Source organism: Lagopus muta, chromosome 13 (assembly GCF_023343835.1).
Source record: "Lagopus muta isolate bLagMut1 chromosome 13, bLagMut1 primary, whole genome shotgun sequence".
NCBI classification, from domain to species: domain Eukaryota; kingdom Metazoa; phylum Chordata; class Aves; order Galliformes; family Phasianidae; genus Lagopus; species Lagopus muta.
This window is the reverse complement of record NC_064445.1, coordinates 7,507,209-7,529,783: the sequence shown is the minus strand read 5'-3', so window position 1 is coordinate 7,529,783 and position 22,575 is coordinate 7,507,209. Positions and strand designations below refer to the sequence as shown.

Sequence of the window (22,575 nt, the reverse complement as noted above, 5' to 3'; positions counted from 1 at the left end):
CATACAGAACACTATTAAATTATAATTGCTTCTGGTTTATCCCTTATGGGAAGATGAAGAACAATCTATAACAATATACACATTCCTACAAGAACACATAAAAAATGAAAAAACGTTGTCTAATACATAAAGATTTTGGATTCAAATCTTTTATTTTCACTAAATACAATTCATGTTAATGTAACAGAAAGTTACATTACATCTGACAATAGAAGATGTCATTTATTAAATATACACAATTCAACTTAAAACCCAAACAAAAAAAAAATAATCAACAAACCAAAACCCAAAGTTCCTCTTCTTTATTTTTGGAATAGAAATCACTGTAAAAAGTGAAAATAAATAGCAACAATGGATATTTTATGTGAGATTGCTTTAATAGGGAATATATTAAAGTGTACATATAAGTTCCTAAACTGTTGTAATACAATGGGTAAAATTTATAGATGGAAATGTACTATTATATTCTTTCCATTCTCCTTAAAATGAAGCTCTGCTCTGCGTTACTTAGAGATAAATTAAATTAAAGCCATGATCCAGAGTTCATTCTGAAAGAAGAAACTCACTTTAAATAAGTGAAGTGGAAATTGAAGGTTTATGAGTAAACAATTCATCTACTAGAAGAATTTCATAGGTAAATACATAGGAGTGATACTACTATGAAGAGTCCCAGAGAATTAGCACTTTGGTAGCAGATGAGCGAAATTCTGAAGTTAAGCAATTAGAAGAAAACTCCAACACAGCATGTCTTTCGTATTTTTCATTTCCATGTTCAGGGGGATAGCACCATTCCTGTTGCAGAAGCTGAAGAAGAGACCAGGTGAGTTTGCAGCATCATTCTCCCACTGTGGGCAATGCAGAGCATAGTAAGCATGGTTTCCAGGTGCAAACTGTGTTTATATCATACTCTTCTTTTCCCTTAAAGCATCAATTCAGGTTGCTCCCTCTGTGAAGAAGAAGATGTCAATGACTTATGCTGACTTCTTCCCACCAGAAAACTTCAGTTTGCCATAGAAATCCTGAAGTGTTCCTGTATGGTTTCTTTAAGTCATCCTAAAAGTATCCAGCCATTAGATATCTTGCATTTTATTTCCGCTTTTCAATGTGCTATGGATTTCTGTATTAGCAATAACAAACTGCATTGTGGAAGTTATCGAGGGAACAGCTGTGCAATTTGAATCCTGTGTAGGAATGAATTGGTGCTTCTGGCACAAGGGAAGGAATGAAAAGTGTTTGGGGCCTCTGGGAAGTTTCTGCTGTAAGAACAACACTAAAATCATTTCAGTTGTTACCTTTAACTTTCAGTCCCCAGCCTTTAGAATAGCAGTTTGCTCCTCTGAAGTAATGCTCCACATTGTCTGCAGACTCCAACTGCTCCCTCATTGAGGATATATTTGCTCTGTTCTGATTTTTTTTACCCCCCTAAGGACGTGTACTAGATACCACATGGATACTGGGCTGGATAGTGCTGTTATAAAACAGTTATCCTTAGTAAGAAACGGACAAGACATATGTCAATTATTTTCATTTATTTGTGTTATTGTAGAAGGTTTGTACACGCTCCAGTCAAGTACAGCACCTTTACACACTTTAGCTCATATGATAAATGCCTCAATATATTTTTAGGGTAAAGAAACAGTCCATAGCAAAAGAAAGAAAAAAAAAATAAAAAAAAAAAATGGGTGAGCGATGCTGGGGAAGCAAGTAGAGCAAGTAGCAATATAACATTGTGCAAATATGTGTCAAAATTACTGTATTTCATATTGAGCGGCTATCAGCTTTAATCATCATGAAGGCTGATTTTATCCTTGCCAACTTAAATCACAACCAGTTCCACTGAAACAGGTGATATGATATTGAAGAAGAGTCAGCATGAGTGAGATAACGATCACACCTATAATCTTTGAAACAGAAGCTTGACTGTATAGACAGAGGTATACCATCATAATTTTACTACTACTGCATATTGAAAAATGAAATGTGCGTCTATAGTTAGAGAACCCAACGTTTTTGTCCTGTCACCTACAATCAACACATGCAACTGCAGTCAAAATTATGTCTGCAGAATTGTATACAAGTATATAAATAGACATAAGTATTAAAAATAATAAAATTAAGAATTGTGTAAAATCATTTTGAAGATATAAGATTTTGACAGGTATTTCCAAGTACACTGCCTTTATGATACCACAGTTTCCCTTTTTGCTCTTGTTTATTTATTTATTTATTTTCAATAAGAAAATAGCCAGAAAGGACCGGGGATTCCTCAGATTTTTTTGAGGTTATTTTCTGCATACAGTAGAAATACTTATGAAGTGTTTCTCCAAAAATGCAAATGACTTTGAACTACTGATTGTACAGGAAGTGGTTAACCTGCTGTTATGCTTCTTACTGGTGCTCAGTACAGAAAAGGGGAAAGAAGATCCAAGCATCACTTTGAACACTTTCTAATATCAGCATACAGAAATTCTAAAGAATGCTTCTATTTTCTCCTTTGGAAAGGGGCTTACCCAATCAGTGACTCACTTGGAACTGAGCCACCTTCATAATTACAAGACAAAAGATCTCAAAACAATCGGCATTTCAGTGTAGCAAAATCCCAATTCTACCATTCTGTGATGTTTCCTCAGATATTGAATAGAATACTTCTGAGATCTGTTTATTAGATTTGTCCCACAGTTTTTGACCTTTCAAAACATAGAAAAGATCATGTGGCAAACCACTCACAGGAGTAATTTTTATTTTCACTCTGACTTCTCCCTTTGACCTTGGGAGAAATGCTTTATGTATATGTAGCAGAACAACTACTTTTATTATTTGAAATAGAAGAAACAACCATTTTTTAATATTCTTCTCATTCTCCCTAAATATACATGCAGAACAGACTATAGCATGAAACTTCTATAATTCTTGATCATTTAATATATAGGTCAGTAGAAAATATCCATAATTTATGTCCAATTTCCAGCATTGCAAGCCCAGATAACACAACTCATGACACTGAGTTGTAGTAAAAAAAAAAAAGGTAGAATATGAGATGCTATTGTTCACTTACGGTGCAACAATTATGTATGGAACTATTTCACTGGATTCTATGTTTATAACTTCTGCTTTCCTTCTCCTTAAATATACTGATTTTATCAAGTATTACAAATGGACCTAACAGACCTCTATGATTAGGGCTATCTATTTATTAGTGTAGGCTATTTTAAATTCCTTATAATAGTTCTATTTTAATCATTGGAATTCGAATTATTTTTCACTGATCCTTCCCATGCTTTGGAAAGTCTGGAGTGACCTGTTTCCAGCAGTGAGGACAAGTGCACATGCAAGGTTTTTCCTTGGCCCTAGTTTGAAAGAGAATTGGAAACTTGACAGGACTAATTGTAATACAGTGAAAGACATTGCAGGGTTTGTCTTTATGAGAAGACACTTCAATTATGTATTACAAACCTCTAAAAATCACCATTTGTGGTTCTCTGATCTTCACTGACTGCTACATGCATTTTTTTTGCAATTTTAAAGTGTTATAACAATGAGGTACTAGGAGAATAAAAATTAATTGGAGTGATATTACAGATACTCTAATGTGAGCAAAATTTTATGAAGATGTGTTTATTACCTTAGAAATGTAGGAATCAATCAATATAGTAATTGCAGAAAAACATACTCTTAGCTCATCCTGATGGAAACCTCTTGTCTCTGATAATGTGCAAAAGTACAAACCGCAAATATAAGGAAATAACTGGAAAAAAGCCATTCTAGGGTGAAGATCAGTAAAATTCAGCTATATTTCTTGTGTGCTGCTTTGCCACTAGAATTTATGGACGACTTTGAGTCACATCATCCATCATAGACAAATGCTGAACAAGAAGATGGAACTATACTGTTCCAGAAAAGCAAACATTCAAGAGCATCACATGATTATTATTTTTTTTTTCCGTGCAGATACTTTTGTTTTGCCTCACTTCATCAGAACAACGAAAATCTGCAGCTCTCCATTCTTATGTCCTCAAGGCCCAATTTTTACTCATCTTAGTGTAGCACTGTTACACAAATACATGCACACCCATTAATTCTTTATTGTACATAACCCTGATCCAGTCAAAAGACTAACTAAATGCATCCAAAAAGACCAGGAATACTCTTATCCATATCAGGGTGCTTTCATATACCTTATGTATACAGCTATGCCTTTAGACCTTGTAGTGTCATTGATGACCAGACCAGATATTGATCAGCACTTTCACACAGGCAAGACTTTGTTTTTCCTTAAAAAATACATTATACTGCTAACCACACAGTCTGCAGACAGCACCAAGCACATACAGCTGATTACTGAATTGTTGGTGGTAAGGAATTACAGTCATTTTTTTGATGGGTAAATCCAAGCATACTGAGAAAATGCACACTGAGAGTGTGCTTCATCTGACTGTTTCCATAAGACTCACTGTCTTTTAATTATAGGATGTCTGAACAGACAAAGCAAGGTTTGTGGGAGCTTATATAAAATATAAGGTTTCCTAATATAAACCTCTACATCAACTGATACTAGCAAAAAGCAGTTTTGAAACGTCCAAGCATCCTTCCATCTCTGTAAACAACTTGTTACAGGATGGGAGCTAGAACTGCCACACTCACCACCTGAAGGAAAGGAGAACTGCAGTGGTAACTCCTGAGCCCACACAGCCACTGATAATATCTTTGCTACAGCCTACAAGTGGATTGATGAATCTGTACAACAGCTTTGGATGCAGAAACACATTAAGCCTATAAAAATATTCTTCTGAAATGGAAACAAATCATATTCATTACTGAGTAACTGAAATTACTAATTGGTGTTGTATGGAAATATAGGCAAGTACATCCTTCAAAATTAAACCCCTGAAAAAAGTGATAAAATCCAAACCCAAAACATAATAAAAGATTTTCAAAAAGGGGGAATGAATGACAGGAGAAATCAATATCAGCATGATTTATAAAGAAGCGTACACAAAGAGTAATATGCCAAATCCTTGGCTAAGATTGGTAACACAACCAGCCAACTTTATTTAAGTGCCCTCTTTGTAAAGGACCAAATATGTAGTTAAATGCTAGGGAGATAGTGCTGAAGGTTAACTAACGAATAAATGCTTACAAAAAGCAATGGCTTGTTACAAAAAAAAAAGTCTGATGAATAAAAAATGGAGGGTAACACAGCTCCTCTTGGACTTCCCGCTCATAGATTGCTTATGTGACTAGTCAAGTAGAGACAAGAATGATGTGGTGTATCCATTTTGATCAATGAACATGGAAAATGACTCAAAGGAAAAAAAAAAAAAAGGCTGTATTCTGATACCACTAGCACATACTGCTAATGAGTAGCTCTACTTTCCACAACTTCAAAATGTCACAAAGTAGGCACCATTTACGATGCTATCAGACTTTTAATCAAAACTGACAGCACTGTTTTTCTGAAATAGTGGATGCTGCTACTTATGCTTCTTAAATCTTATTTAATATTCTTGGTGATTATGTATATTGAAACAGATAAATTGCCAGCCTGGATAATATTTATGAACATAGTGAAGACTTAACAAGAAAAATAGTAAGCAGGATATATGTATATAACTCATATTGCTCTTTTTTTCCTCTGTTCTTCAGTAAGTTTCCCTTTAACAGCAATTATCTTATTTATTATTATTTTTTGGATGGATGTGAGAGGGAACACAAAGAAAAAAGATTTACTTTTATTAGGACTGTTTTTCTACTAATTCCTTGCTCTTTCTGTAGTGTTTTTCTTCTAGAATCTACCCTTACCACGAGGCAAGCAAAGGCCAACCAGCCCCATGAATATCCCCACAAACATTCATGCTGCAGACTTGTGTTTTGTAGATCATAAATTGCCTTATCAGGGGAATATAAACAACCTTGGACTATAAGCACTACACTGCAAATAGTCTTTAAATCAAGATATCTTGTCAAATGATGTACATTTTTTAAAAACTACTCTCTAGGCTGTTAGATTAGCAGTTCACTTTCGATGATTACTTCTTTTATTAAGGAAACTTAAATCCTGTTGAGAAGAGCTTATTTAGGTTGAGCTGTCACCTTTAGCTTCAGAACATTAAGTCTTGACAAATTCTTCTTTTGAAGTCTGACACCTGTTTCTTTGGCATTTCCCACTTTCAGGAACTCACTAGACTATAATAATACTCAGCACAGCAGAAGTAAAGAGAATGAATTAAAGCAGAAATGCTTTTAGACGTGAAAGTACAGCACAAAAGAGCATCCCCTCGCTCAAGTTTTCTCAGTAGTTTAGATAGGACCTCAGAAGAGCTCATCGCAAAGTTGTATTTTTTTCTTTAATAGGAATCTAATGCCCATGGAAGAAGGCAGATTAGCAGCCCTAGAGACCAGACAATTCTATCTTAAAACAGATATGGATCAGCAGGAGAAGCCAAGTTTCTCTGCAGTTGCTTTCAGAAGTACAAGGAAACATCCTTATTATTAAGACCTTCTCTTAGGCCAAATATTAGGTATTTGCTCTTTCTATAACTGAAATGCTTGAGGGAAATGTTTCTCATACACGTTGAAACATGATTTTGTTGGATTTTCCGTTACACTTGTCTTCATGAAGATTTTAATAGTAAATTTCTTCAAATATTTATTTATTGGCTTGCAGATGAGGAATGTCTAGATCTAAGAAATCACTTAAATCAATGAAAACAACACTCATCGACTCTCTCCAGTCTGCAGGGCTAGATCGTTTGTTTACCTCTGCTATGTATTTAGCCACCACATCTTTGTTTCTGTTTTTTTTTCTTTTTATTCTATAAATCTTCAGTAGAACTTCACAAAAGATATTGAGAAATACACTCAGTAGTAGTAAGTAGTAACTTGAACTCATTTCTTCAAAAAATCATCTCTTCTGGATAATTCAAAATCTGTTTTTAGTATTTCAAAACAGATTTTATCCAGAGAATAATTTTTTCCATAGCCAATAACAATTCTGGACTGGTTTTGTGCAAGATTCATCGTGATGGAATACATATTCAGTCTTATCCTGAAAACTGCAAGAATCTGTAGCAAAACCTGTTGGTTTTATTCTACTGAAGAAAGATTTCAAAATAGAGACATTATTGCAAAGTAACTTGAATTCTATGCCAGGAATCTTCTAAAATATAAAAACAACCTTCTAGAGTACTTATATAGCAATAATCTTTCTAATTAAACTAATAATCTCTCAGGACTATTTTACAGTAAACTTAAGCAGTGCTTATGCCTACTGGGGATTTAATAAAGAGGGTGTCAAAAGGACCCTTTTCCCCAGGAGCAGTTTGCAAAGTAGTAAAAGCAATGATCACACACAGGATGTCAAACAAACTACCTCTGAGCCTGATTCTGATAGATTCCCATTTGAAGACTCCCACTCTACTGCCTGTGAATTTTTTTCATGCCTAAGTTGTTGTGTATATATATTTAAATACATGGAGAGGTCACTGTTCTTATTTATGTGGGTAGATGTGATGTGTAGATTTTCACAGTTGGTAGATGCATTCATTATAAAAACAAAACTCATTAAAATAAACCAAGAATCAGAAAATTATACAAATGTGTGCACAGACAATGTGCATACAAAATATACTATTATATCTGAAAACTGCACGTAAACATGAGATATTATTCACTACATACAAATGTATGATATGCTGAGAAAACTTCAATCATTTATAAACCAATGTCAAATGTTTTCTTACCTTACTGGACTTTAAAGAAAATGAATCCCTTTGTAATTAGCTGAGTAGTCTGCAATATATTTCCCTTATGAAAAAAAATGAAATTGAAACAAATGAAATTATGTTAGCCATGCAGAAAATTATGAAACTGCTAGCAAAGCTTTTAGTAAGTACTGGTTACTCTTCTAGTTGGAACGAAAAAGGAAAAATCAATGCTGTAATGCACTAATACTGGTGCTGGAATATTTACAGTCCAAATCACCATTCTACTTCAAGCTATGTAGTTTAGTTTGCAAGAACTGTTTCAAACTATAATTGAAGCAACTGGAAACTTATAAATAAAAAAGACCTTTATCATACTCCAGTCCTTATCACAAGACTTACTGTTTTCTATAGAAAAAAAAACAAAGAAAAAACAACAACAACAACAACAAAAAAGAACATGAATAAGAAAATCTCTAAGGAAGTAAACAGGTTGATCTCAAGCTCACGTTATCTTGCCAAGGATAGTATAATGAAATGAACGTGGAAGAACTTCTACCTCTGCCAGTCAGGAAATGTAAATGTCCTTTTGCTACCAGGTTTTCATGCCAACATACTTCTTTCCTTCGATATGCTTAAGAGTGTACATAAATCATAACGTTATAGCATTCATTAATTCAATTTCAAATGACTAGAGAGCATGACTGCATGCAGAGGTAAAAAGGAACCAATAAGGTTTGGATATTATTAGAATGGAAAATCGCAACTGTAAAATGATTGAAGTGAAGGGGGAAGAACAGTGGGCATAGATCTGGCCAATGTGGGAGCAAAAAAAAGGTCCTGATGCTATATGCGCATTGCTACCTGTGCATCTTGCCATAATGAGGGAAGTGCTTAAGATTCATGTCTGAAGGCAACGGGCTACCTGTCACACAGATCAGTGGGATTTGTTTTGGCATTCCCAGTGGTGCTCTGGGAGCAAAGCTGCTGTGTTGCAGTAAGCAGCTGATTAGCTGCATCTTGCTTTTGTGTCAGGCAGTAGTTTCCACTGAATTCCTATGGGGCATTCAGAATACAGTCATTTGCTTAATGATTTGGCAGTGACTTGGAACTGCTTCGTATGAAAAGGAAGAGGCATGGTATATTGTGATCCACTGCCTCCGTTAGTGCTCAGGAAGCATGGAGGCAGAGAAAAGGTGGTCAGAGACACTCCAGCTGGAGCTGAACTTGAAGATGGGCTCAGGGCACTAAATAATATGAGGTGGAAGGCAGATCTGGGGAGAACAGAGAACCTCTGCTGGTGATAAGGACCATGACCAGACATTTAGGCATGTTACCACGGGTTGAGAGTGGAGAAGGTAGAAAGGAACTTCAGGTACCAATACTTAAGCCAATGAAAAGTTTATCTATAGATTTTTTTTTTAACAAATATGTGTCAGTATTGACTTTCTTTATCAACTGATAGGCTACTTAAAATACAAATAGCAGCAACAAATTCACTTTGTATTATAAAAGATTTAAAATACTACACTACTGATTACAAGCTTTTTGTATTAGTAAATGTGGATTATTACAATATATTCAGAGAAACAGAAAACTTCAAAAAATTGTGAGAAGCTATGAAATTTAGGTACATCACATATAAGAAAGCACAGAAATTCAAATAAATCAATAAAAAAAGTTGAAAATCACTGTCAACTTCCACCTATCATTATCATTCTGCAGTATTCTTCATTCTATAACAGTATTTGGATGACACATAACTACAGCTGAATACTTTTTAATGAATAATTTATTTTACCAATTTTCTTTTTTTTTTTCTGTGACATATCCATGAATAAACAGATCACACTTTTCTTTATTCATAATTTAAAATTCTCTGACAGTCCCTCCTCAACCTGTTTCCCCTTCACGGTGTTTATAGTGCTTATGTTACTTATATGGATATTCTAGATTTTGAAGTTGGGAAGGATTGGAATCTGAGCTATGCAGTTCAGTCATGTGTGGTCATAAATCATTGTTTCTACTTCCCAGTTGGACTCTTCTGAAGTAATTGGGTGTGAATGCTCATGGAGAATAAATTAAACTTTCCTTTTTGTGATCTCATATGTAAAACCAACTCTCTCTGTGCATTGGCACCAATAAAATGGAAAAGGAACTCCACAGAAAACTAACACACAAAAGGCATGAGCACAGCTGAAAGGAATTCATTTAAATATTCATATGAATATTCATGGAAATATTTTGCAGTATGTTTTCAAATTAACCATTATGAAAACAACTTCCTCCCTACTAGCTTCAACTTTGGACTGCTCACCTGTTTTTGATGAGACCATAGGGAGCACTACAGTGGTTGAAAGGAAGGACAGGCTTGGGGCTATTGTCGGCCTGAACTCCAGTCAGTCTTTTTTTTTTTTGGACCCAGGCCTAAAGGCATCTTTTTTCTACATCACAGTTGGTTTCTTCAGCAAAGGAAAGCAATGAGAATTTTGGAATGCTCAATGTGAAAGCTACAGTAGGGCTGTTTCCTGGGTAGGATATGGAGAGGAGGAGGGGAGCACCCTGCAAGCTAACCCCACAGCAAAATTTCACTGCTGCAGAATAATCAGGCACTTAATACATTTATGGTGGCTTTGTATTATGTGTGGAGCACAGATTTCTAAACCCCAGATCAGATGTCCGCACAGAAATACATCATTCATATTAGCCAACTGGAGGCGCCATGCAGTCCCCACAGCACCCAACTATCTCTACTCGGTAGGTGCCAAAGGGAATAGATGCAGCCCTAGACTTCTATTAACATTTATCACACTTCACATAGATTTCTAAGGGATTATGTGCTTATAGAAACTAAAATCCATTCCAAGAGAGGTCTATACTACTAGATATGATGCATTCTTAGCAAAAAGTAAGTTTAAAGATAGACAAAATAAAACATCTGTGATAAAAATTTAAGTCAGAAAGTATGTTCCACAAGCAGAAGTAATGCTTAAGGCTGTCTTGAATTAGTATATTTGAAGCACATTGCTTCCTAATCTATTTTGAAGAAATGTTTAGGGATTTTATTAACATAAAACAAGATAGTGAGAGCAAATTTGATATCAATTAACATACTAATTAAATGTCACTTAGTAGTTTTAGCAATTACTTGATATTTAATTAACCACTTGAATACCTTGGGAGATCCAGATTATTGTACATGTAATCAAAGGGCAATTTTTCTGAACCTGTGGGTATATGCTGCATGTCAAGACAATCTGTAGATAGCAACAAAAGTAACTTTATGCACTGTGACCTAAGGTACACTGAATTGCTCTGTACCCAAGAGATCAATTTACTGATTTGAATGCACTAAGTATCAGCTAAAAAGCTTAGACATACCTCAAGTGATTAGAGGTCTACACAAACAACATGAACAACCTACAAACTATCAATGATTTTAATTCAAGCCACATTTTTAATTTGTACTGCAAAGCTGTATTTGCATTTATGAAACTTGCATTCACTGTCAGGTCCTTTTATTTTTAGCAAACAGCTACAAGAATTGGAGAGTACGAAAGCAACTATTTCTAGGAAAAAAGTAATTAAGGAGTGCAAGTATATCAGCAAACTCTTTTGGACTGTGTTCACAGAGGCACCATGTTGTGTATGAGGGAGATTTCCTGATGGAACATTTCTGTAGCGTTTTAGGAAGAAAAAAAGTTTAATCCCTCAGCAAACAAGCACAATCTCTGCCTACTGCATTGCCATCTCCTGCAGATGAGTCTGCTTCTTCCCGCACCTTCTGCAGCGATGTCTGTGTCATTCAGCTCCTGTTGTCATCTTGAGCTCTGCTGTCAATGACTTCCCACAGCTACTTTAGTAGTCATTACTACTGCAGATACAGTACTAGAGATTCATACTTTTTAGTTTCTGCCACTTTTCTAAACAGATATTAACAACTCCCCTTTTTAAACCCATGCTTGTAAACCCATTAACCTTCCCACAGTTTCTAACTGTTTTCTCGATTGCTTCTTTATTTCTGCTTCAGTTTCTCCCTATATAATGTCAATATGTGCAGGGTAACCTCTCTTTAAATCTTTACTTTCTTGTAGCTCTTTCACATTTGCTCTACAGTAAAACTGAGGTTTCTTTAAAAAAAAAAAAAAAAACCCACACTGCTATGTTTGTGTTTTCAGTTATTTTTTTCCAATTCTTATCTGACTCATTTCTGTACTCATTGAAGCTTTTTATTTACAGTGTATCTTCTGATCTCTCTTTCAGTTCAGATACCCATCCCTCTCACTCCAGTGAAACCAATCAAAATTTCTAATGGTCTCTTTGAACTAGATATGGAGAATTAATTCTTTATCTGCTCCCTGCCCAGCCCTCTTAAACAGCAACTGGCCTACCATTTACTTAAAATCTCCCATTTGATATTTTGTCAACTCCCTTGCTTTTCCTGAAACTTCAAATTTATCCTTCATAGGACATGTATTAGTGTTTTCACCTACGGGTAGGGAATCTGCAAGGATTTCTCTCAAATTTCTCTTTTCACAGGAAAGTCACAAATTTAGCCATCATGTCTAAGCTGAACAAGCCTATTTTTACACTCTTCTTGGGATCTGTCTTCATCTGTTGAAACTGAAGTTTGAGTGCTTCTCTATGACATTTCAAAGTACTCTTCTTTCTGGTTTTGGCAAATATATCTGTGTCCTACACAGATTGGCTTCTGCAAAACCCTTTTCTTTTTCAAGACTGTCACACCAAATGTGATCTTTCCCTTGTGCACTGATTTCTGTTCTTGCCATATAAAATATAAGCTCTCTGTCTTCACTGCGAGGCTGAATTTAGCTTCCTTGTGAAAAAGAAAAAATTACTTTTAACATACAAAGGTAACCCTACTGCAGCATAAAGCACTTGTTATCATTACATTTCAAACTACTGTACAAACAAGATCTCTGTGACACTTCACAGTTTTCTTGCATGATCCTAATGGCATGTATACAGACACCGTGAGTATATCCAATCTTTTCCAATTCCTCTCTGTGATGCAAAGGTGCAGCAAATGTCTCTACTCATATCTGACTGGAATTTCTTGCCACACAAATCTTATTCCAAATCTTACCCAAGTTCACCACATAAGTTGAATAAAGAAAGCTTGCATGCCATTTTAATTATTATTTATCCGGGTTTTTCTCTGCATTATTGAAAGCGTTACTTACCAATATGTTTTAATAATGTTTTGGGGAAAAAAAAAGATAGCACTAATATTACCAAAAGGGCTGAGAACTTACATGGAAGAAAGCCGAAGTAACCTTTAATCTAAAGACACACGTTTACAAAGGGATTAATTTTGGATCAGAACATATCACAAGTTAGACGTTTTTTCTGTCCCAGCTGAGAGGAGTAATTGGAAAATCATGGTTTACACAAAAAAATCATTATTTTCTTGTGATCTCCTTTCCTTTCATGAAGCCTTGCATCTTCATCACTCAATTAGAATCTGAGAGATTAGGTGACTCAATATAAACTAGATTAAAGGTCACCTATTATTACAGACAAGATTTAATTGCAATATTTACATAAATTCCTTACCAACCCTAGGGTTTCAGCTGCTTCTACTCATTCAGCATACTTAAAAAAAGGGCAGGATATTCATTATGGTGCACTACAGAAAAAAGTATAGAGTAACCTAAAATCAGAGCAAAACTCCATTCTTCAGCTCTTTCTGAAGAATAAAAAATAAGGAAATAGTGGTTGCTGGAAAATTGTAGATTAAATCTTACTCCATTACAGAGAGTAAAAGTTAGCTTGATTGCACTGCTGTAAGAACTTCCTAGGGGAAATTAAACTTGATAATCTCAAGGTGTTTCCCAGAAGATGCCATGCATTCGGTAATGTTCATTATAGTTTGCAGAATACCAGATAGAATTTAAAGTGAAGACTCCTACGGTTTAATCAATATAGACATTCTAAATTGTTCACAGTATAAAGACCTGATTATGAAATAAAGATGCGGTTAAAAGGGAAGCCACAGTACTTTAGAGGAGGTTTCTTTTTTTTTTTCCCTGTATAAACTGGTTCGTTCATAGCTACAATGAATACTGACTGCCAAATCTCCCAAATAATTCTTGTAGCATTATCTCAGAGTGCTTCCTGCCTGTTGTCACTGAATGATTCTTGTAGCCAGGGTAGCAAATATTTTGGAGATTACTTTAAAACCTGTACAATGAGTAGCATAAATTGTTAAGATGCTACAAAACAGAACTGAAATGTGTCTTTGGAAGATCGTGAAGAACATGAAGATTTCAGTTACAAAAAATATATTAGCTGTCTGGTACCCATCCAAATTTTAAAGCAGAAACTATAGGAATATACAGTGTAAACTGAAATTGGTAAATGTTTGTTATCATCTGGTGTTATACTCACAGGACAAGCAGTAAAGAACTGAGATGGCACATCAGTGGTTCAAAGCACAAAGAAAATGAATCTTCAATTTTGATTAAATGAGTTTGCAGCATCTGTGGCATCTTTAGATAAAAGAAGTTGCCAAATTGCTAATTGCAAAAATAATCCGGAGTAGCAGGTTTCAGTGCTGGTTAGGAAAAGCTGCCTAAACAAATGATTTCAGCTTAAGCCAAAGAGGACACTGACCCTCTCATATGTTCTGTTGCTTGGACAAAGATCAAGGGAGCAGGACTAAGAGAAGGACCTGGAATTTCAAACAAAATGTGACTAGAGACATTTTTTTTTGAGTAAGCCAGGAATGGATTTATGGTTCTTCTCCATCTGGTGCTGGCTAGATGACATCCATTCAGCACAAAAGAGAGATGGTATCCCCTAATTTTATATGAGTACATATGTTTTCCCATTCCTTTGATATACACAGGCTATTCAAGCTTGAAGATTCAAACCACTTAATCAGCCAAGGACCTATGAGATGGATATAAATGAAAGACAAATTTTGGAGAGCACTTTGGAAAAGAAATTATGTTTCCAAGCCATTAGTTTTTTGAGGTTACTGGGATCTGGCAGGGGCTGGGCTGTACAGTTAACCCTATTTCAAAAATAATAGCACTTTTTTTTTTATGGAGTACCTGTGCTCCATGATTCCAACGTTCTCCCATCTCACAGTTTTCATTTGCTCTTCAGACCACTGCCATTCTGTGTGCTGGAAATAAAAGGGGCACAGCCTACAACTTCCTTCATTTCTAGGGGAGTTTCTGCTGTAACAAGAAATTGGCTCCTCTAAGCACACTGCTAGTTGGCATAGGAGAACCTGATATAGATCTGATATTGAGTGAAATGAAGAAAAAAACTGATCACTGACTGTACTTCTCCAAAGCTTTAAATTTAAGGAACAACTATCTCAACTCCCATGAATTCACAGCAGAAATATGATCAGAAGCATCTGTTCATTAGCTGGTAAAATAATTTGAAAATAATTATCCTTTTCATAATGAACAGTATCTATTTGGACATTTTTCCTTACTAAGCTAAAAAGGTAATTCTATAAATTCATTTTTATTTTCTGCATTATTCATATTTTACATAGCAGTAATTAATAAAAAAAAAAAGGATGAGGGAAAATATGCACTAAAAGTTTATTATATTTGAATGAGTTTGATGTCAAACATTTCTCTGATCTAGTTCTTAATTGTCCTTTTCCTGTGACTTTGGATCAGAAAATTATGACTTCTACAACTAAAAAGTCCGAGTTCTTTTTTTTGGAAAAGAAAACATTAAATATTCTACTGAATTCTTACTAGAGAACACAGTTGAAACAGCAGGTAAATTTTTAAAGAGAAAATAAGTTCTGCTGAATTCTAAATTAATCTAGATTAAGAAAAGAAAATTACTAATTGAACTTCAAGATCAAGAGGTAATGTTAGCTCTTAAATAGTGAAATAAATTGCTAATCCACTGAAAAGAGGTCACTTCATTTAGCAGCATTTAGCATAAAGGCAGACCAACACTTTCTCTGCCACTATATGTAAACAGATCTTAAATTTACATAATGTTCACACAATTTAATGCAATTTTATAAGAAAATTCTAAGATTATTAATTAAAAAGAAAAAAAACCCACCTTTACAAATATTATGGTAAAACTGATGAGAGAAAAACAAACAAAAAAGACAATATCAGTTTTTTCCTTAACTCATTTTCCATGCACTGCTTCAGTAGCTCATTTGTAACTGGAACGTGATCTGAAATTTATTGTAAAACAGATTAAAATGATGTGTGAGCCTTACTTCTCTATTTCATCACTTTTGTTCTGTTGCTGTTACATCTAGAATGTTATTTAAACATGCTCTCTTAGCAAATTAATTTCTTTCTTAAATACGTGTGAGATTATAAAGAGTAATAGATTATTTAAAATCCAAATGCAGTGAATTATAAAGATACTTTGTCATGATTAGCTCTGACATGGTCTTAGAGACTTCACATAGATTTACCAAGTTAAGCAATTACTCTTTTTAATCACATTTAAATGCTTGCTAACTTAACAAGCAATATGAATGGAAGTATCTTACTCAATCAACATCTCAAAATGGCTTCTGAAGCTACAAAGGAAACAATTCCAAGCTTATACATAAGAAATACTTAAAATCAGTAACAGAATTAATCTATTCAAAATAAATGTTTTATCCCCTTTCCTTTCCAGATAAAGTTGCTGATACAATAAGTGTAAAATAAAGCAACAGTACTGGGATTTAGAAACCACAGGAATCTCAAATCTCTGTAATATCTACTCTCATATCATGCACTGTAAAAATTAGTTTAAATAATATTTATCCCAGTAGAAATTTCAAAATGCTGAATTTCAGAGACTTTTAACCAGTTAGAAGTGCCAAGGTAAAAGTACAAAATGTATTTGGCCATTTAAAAATGAGATCTATAGATACACTTTGATACTCCTTTGGCAAATTATCTCAGTGCACACTAAATGTGTTCTAATGTTCTGTGGATCTTAGAAGAGAATTATCAGGTTTGATAATCTCTTCTTATTGTTACAACAAAAGCAGCAAATTTAAATTTAAGTCAAAAGAATGAGTCTGTAAGTATATAATTATATATTCACATATACTTAAATAAAATAAATATATTTAAATACAAGAATATATACATATTATAGTATAACCATCTTGTGTTAATAATTTAGCCACCATATTTTTGACTTCTTCGCCATAACACATCTCTGCTAAAACTGTCATTTGATTGTTAGGAAGGTTCATTACACACTGACTACAAATGCAGGTTCTAGTAGCCCTATGTATGAAGAACCTGTACTCTAACAGCCACGAAGTCTCACAATTATGTAATTTTCTCTGAGTGGGAACAAAATACTTTCAAATGACCATATGGTTTCTTGTTACAAAAAAAGTCCAATTGGCTAAGTTTTGTTATCTCCCAGGAGAAACACTGATAAGCCTGTCATTATAATTCAAAAGGTGGGTGTGGAGAGGTTAGAAATTTGTTCTTGCTAGTAAAATAGAGACAGAGTTGAGATTAGAATAAAGACTTGTCATCCACAGTCTCGTAACCAGAGTGCTCTGAAATGTACTTAGAGAAATTAAAAACTGAGTTAAGATTCACTGATCGAGATAAATGTCTAACACTTTAATTGTTCTTGGAAAATGCAATAATTTTCTACTTACTTTGTACGTTAGCAGTCTACAACCGTTTTCAGTCTCAAACATTAATTAATACATATGCAAAATCAGATGGGAATCTTCTCTGAGAATAAACAGTACTTAAGAATATAGAAAATTCAAATCACTGTTGAGATTTACACTGTCATCTTGAACTTTGAACTCTTCAAACATGTAGAACTCCAGGTTTAGCAAAACACATCCAATACTAACTTCTAAATAGAATAAATTGCTTGTATAATTTATCTTTCTGCAGCAAAAGGTGAAGGAGATGGGTCAATGACAAGTACATCTCATAAAGACAGAAACGATCCTTGTTAAACTGCAGAGTTAACTGGAAATGATTTTACAAATAGTGATGGATTGAGCATCTGGAAAACTGATAATGCTCACAAAAAAATGAAACCTGAAAACATACTAAATGTTAACATTACCCTAGCAAAAAACTGAGCTTCTAATTTCAGTACCTAATCATATGGGTCTTGCCTGTAGAAGAGCACAGGAAAGTGCTCTTTGACACTGGGAGGCCTTTCCCATTTCTAAGGCGCATGGAAGAAGCAGTAGACAGGAGAGAACAGACACAAAACACTGAATTTCATTTAAAGATTTTTAAAAATCCTTGCCTTGCTGATAGTTATTAGCTCTGAAGTAAATTAACAAAAGAAAGAAAGACATTTATATATTGTTACTATAGAAAGGAACAGAAATTTTTTGTATATACCAAAATATGTTCCATGCTTGTCCAGTGCTGCTCATTTTACTGATTTAAAAAGCTCGTAAGTAACATTAATAATAGATTCACATACTATACTGGTGAAGGGAAGGGAGTGAAGAATTAGTTCAACTATTAGTAAGATACTGTTGCTATTGACGTATTCAAATTCATCTCTCTGCCAGTCCAGAATTTCAGGCACATAAGGACTATTTTGAATGATTTGCCTGAATTGAAGTCCATAGGGTGCTACGCAACTTGGACTAGATTAAAAACAGTACATTACTTTGCACAGTATCAGTACTGAGTGAAACCCAAACAAAAAATCCATATCTCCTGGTAAAAGGACAAGAGAGGGTAAAAGCACAAATGATCAGCTATTACAAGGGTGAGAGATAAGCAGTAGACAACCCCAGCAGTCTGCACTAAGATCTGCACTCCTCAACACATTTATAAATGACAGATTAAGGATAGCAGTGAGCCTTTTATTGCTTCTTGCACATAAGCTCTAAAAGCTGAAGTTAGAAGCTAAGCTCAGTGAAGCAAAAAAGGAGGTGATTCTCTACATAACAGTTGATGGTAAATCTTGACAAAGGATATTGTGCATACAGGAAATCTGCACAAGCTAAAAAGATCAGGAAATTAGTTGGAGAAGACCACCGTTACACTGCTTTCTTTGAGGAACACATCATTTGCATTTGTTATGAATATCAGGGGAAGTTACTACTGGAGAGGTGACACTGAGTTAAAATGATCTTTGGTATAAATAATTACAGCTGCTGTTAGAAATATGAGCAATAAAATGAAAAAATAAGGAAGCAAGAGATTAGATTTGCCTTATATGTTAGTAAGGAAAAAAATCCAGAAATTGTTCTCAGGCCCTTCAGCCAACTAACAGCCACAGCTTGTTTCCATTGAGGTAAATTCTATCTCCAATCTCCAAAACAGAGAAGTCCTATCCCAGATGCCTCTTGGGGCTGGTTCCTGCTCTATGCTGATCCACAGATTGTGGTCAGGCATTGAGTAGATGCTAATTAAGTTGCCATGAGCCAAAAACTGTCCAGTAATTAACGATTTAACAGCGTGAACAAGAGTGTTCGCAGGCTGGTACAGATGCAGCCATCCTATCTAACAGTTCATCACTGTCAAAGACATCTAGATTTAGGCCTTGGACCTTCACAGATTAGAAGAAGGCTTGAACATGTAGGGATTAACCTGTTAGTCATCCAAGTTAAAACCTAAGGGGAAAAACAACCCACATTTCTTTTCTAGTGATTGTAAACTTGGGCTTACAATTTATGATTGGCATACTGGAATTCAAGAACTGTCTTTCTAAATAAAACCAACCTTTCACTATACAAAACCATCAGTGGGAATGACAAATGATTCCAAACTGTAAGAAGCTTCATTGCCAATCTAATTATACCCTGCTTCTTGCAGCTCTGGGAAGTACAGAATAATCAGAGCACAGCAGGCACCAGCCATGAATCCTCCATTCTTCACAGCCAGCCTCTGACATGCTCTGGTGGACAGGGAGAGGACACTGAGTGCAATGGCATGTCACCAACTCATTCTTTTCTGAAAGGGGCCATGCTTTCAAGTAATTCTTTTCCCTTTTTGCCCTTAGAATAGAATAAACCAGAAAAGTAGCTACAGGTGCAGCCCAGTGAGATGGTAGAAGGAAGGAAGGAAGGAAGGAAGAAGTTCAGAAGTTGAAATGACACAACAAAACTAAAACAGGAGGGACACAGCTGGATGTGCCAGCTGTGCACTGTGGTAGACATAGAGAAGGAAATCAGGACGAGTTATGTAGAAGCTGTAGGAAAGAAGTCAATCAGGACATAAAAAGAAAGAGCAGAGCATGAAAAGAAAGAGCAGAAGGGGGTCAGTAAGACAGAATGCATGTGACATAGAAAGAATTAGATACAGAAGGAAGGGCACACATATCACAAGGAGTGAAGTAAGAAAAATGAGAAACTATCTCTGGGGTAGAGGAAAGGAGTCTTATATGGTCAAGAGACAATGAAGAAAAGAAAAATGATTGAGCAAAAATGAATTAGTAGAGTAGAAGTTTTACTTCTGCAGAAAAAGAAAGGCAAGAAAAGGCAGAGGGAAAAAAGCAGAGCAATTAATAAAAGGAATGAGACAGTAGGGATGAAGGGAAGGACATGAAAGGGATATAAAGTGGCACAGGGCACACACATTGGAGGAAACAAGTGCTCTTTTTTCATACTTCTTTATTTTATGTTATCTTTCTAGCAATCATCCCACACCTCCATGGATTTTTCGGGGGGTAGAAAGGATGGGCTGGCAGCATATTGTTGCGGGGGGATTTATTAAAGATCTTTTTCTTTCTCATACTGCTAGACATATACTTATTGGAATTACCTGAGATAGTGACTGGCACCTTTTCAGAAATGAGAATATCATAGTGGGAAACAGATGCAAGGAAGTGACTGGTGTCAGTCTGCCAGAAGTTACTTGCAGCTTGCAAGTATTCGGCTCCTGTAGATCACCCAAACACTTTCTGCTATTTGAATGACATGCGAAATAAAAAAGAGCAATGACTTGTCATTCTTGCATAGAGCATTAACACAAGGTTAATGCAGCCTGATTAAATAATTAAAACTATCCACAGCAAAATTTAAAATGCACCAATTTTAAAAATGATCTGTTCTAATTCTCATATTGCTTAGATATTTTATTGGAATTTTTAAAAATTTCAAGAACTAAAAAGGGAAATATGCAAAATGTCTACTCTTCCTGTTTACTTGGTTCTCTTTCACAATGGTCCGCCAAAAGAGAAACAATTCTGTGAAAATGAAGGCAACACATCAGAATGTTCTGCTCCTCATCGTTAACCATTAGAACAATAGTTAAAACCACATGGAATATTTTGGTGAAAAACATAGTTGAAAAATGTTATTACCTTGGTCAGCCATAACTGCCTACTGGCATTCATTAACAGTAATTTTTTATTCATTTCTGTGACAGTTTCTACCTGTCCATTTGTATGGCAGTTTTAGAATGCCCAGAACAAGGCCAATAGACTGCTGTTTCATCCAGTATCACACCCTGGATTTTTATTGGATTTCTTTTTTCCTTCAGCAAGCATTTGCTCTTGATGCTTAATTCAGAAGCTTCTTGCTTCTGTGCTGGGAATACAAATATGGAATTGGTTCTCCAATTAGCAAACATTTTCAGCTGCAAAACTATCAAATCAATAGCATATCCTCAGCAATCATTTTAGTTATAAAAGTGTGTATTTTTTTTCCCAAGCGCAGTCAATGCCATTTTTTTTTTTTGTCTAATTAACTGCCTGTCTGCCTTGTCCAAGATGCAGAGTTTAATTCCAAAATAAAAGACTTTTGAAAAACCAAGACAGTATCCAAAATCAAATGACTCATTCAAACAAACAAATCTGTGCTGCAGTTTTCTTATGCAAAGAGAAGCTCAGAAGAGAAGAAGTCATTTCTTTGGTGGAATTATACTCTTCCATGTTTTTCCATTTTCTCTACCAAACTACCTGTAATAAAAACAATAGATAATAGTAATTATATTGATACATCATTACAGTGACTATTTATAATTTCATAAAAACTCTAAGTCATGTTTCCCTCAGAAAACATTCTCACAGATTTAATAGAGCTTTTATTTTATTTTTTGCTTCAGTTATAGTGTATCTTTTTAAATTGAATTTGAAGGTACTATCTTTTTGCTCTTTAAAGTCTTGATGTACTGGCTGGCTATTATCCTCATTCCAGAAATAGCACAATTTAGCATGAACGGTGGCTAAGTCTTTGCTGATAGTTCAATTAATAGATATTAAAGTCATTTTCTATTTCCAGATCTGTTTGACTGAAATAAAGGAGCAAAAGCTAAATTTTCTTACTGACTTTGCTTTAGCTCAGGATAGAACACACAAATTCATTACGAATTACTAAATGCATGGCTATGCCTAGAAATACAACTAACTCAGGGAATGGAAACCAGGCTGAAGTCTGGGAAAATCATAGAGGGGATGGACACACAGATTGTTCTCTGTCTGCTGGTACCATATCAAAGAACTGCCTCAAAAGATTGCACTGCCTGGTCAGCCAATGTCTTTTTGGTAAGATGATCTCCTCCACAGTAACAAGCTGTGTTTGAAAAGAAGTCTCTGCTTTTCTCAAGGATAAGATGCCACTAACTCTAGTTTCCTCAGTGCATGATGTAAGATCTTGGATGTTCCTACTCATTTTTTAACAATAAATGAGAACAGTTTGGACAGACTTACAGTGGCTCGTAGGAATCCATCTTGGCAATGGATAATATTTTCTACTGTATTATATGGACAGTACACTTAATAGTAATTAAAATAATTGGTTTAAACATGGGACTTTAGATAATTCCATCAGAGTTTGTCTGCATCTTTTTATATATGAACATCTTTGTAGATGTCACTTTTCATTTATACTTTCCTAGAGGCTAAAAACTCATCCCTGATGCGCCTCGTCTCCGTTACCTAAAGGACACATATAAATGTC

The 22,575-nt window shown here is 35.0% G+C and overlaps 1 long non-coding RNA gene across 13 annotated transcripts in view; it reads right to left on the bottom strand.

Annotated features, from left to right (window-relative positions):
• Positions 1 to 300: 300 nt before the first annotated feature.
• LOC125699723 (uncharacterized) overlaps positions 301 to 22,575 on the bottom strand; it is a 122,752-nt gene continuing 100,477 nt past the window's right edge. For 12 of the 13 annotated variants that reach the window (XR_007379670.1, XR_007379671.1, XR_007379677.1 and 9 more), the window contains one exon: positions 301 to 21,575. This is a non-coding gene — a long non-coding RNA (uncharacterized LOC125699723). The remainder of the gene's footprint in view (positions 21,576 to 22,575) is intronic. The other variant, XR_007379672.1, reaches the window with a different exon arrangement.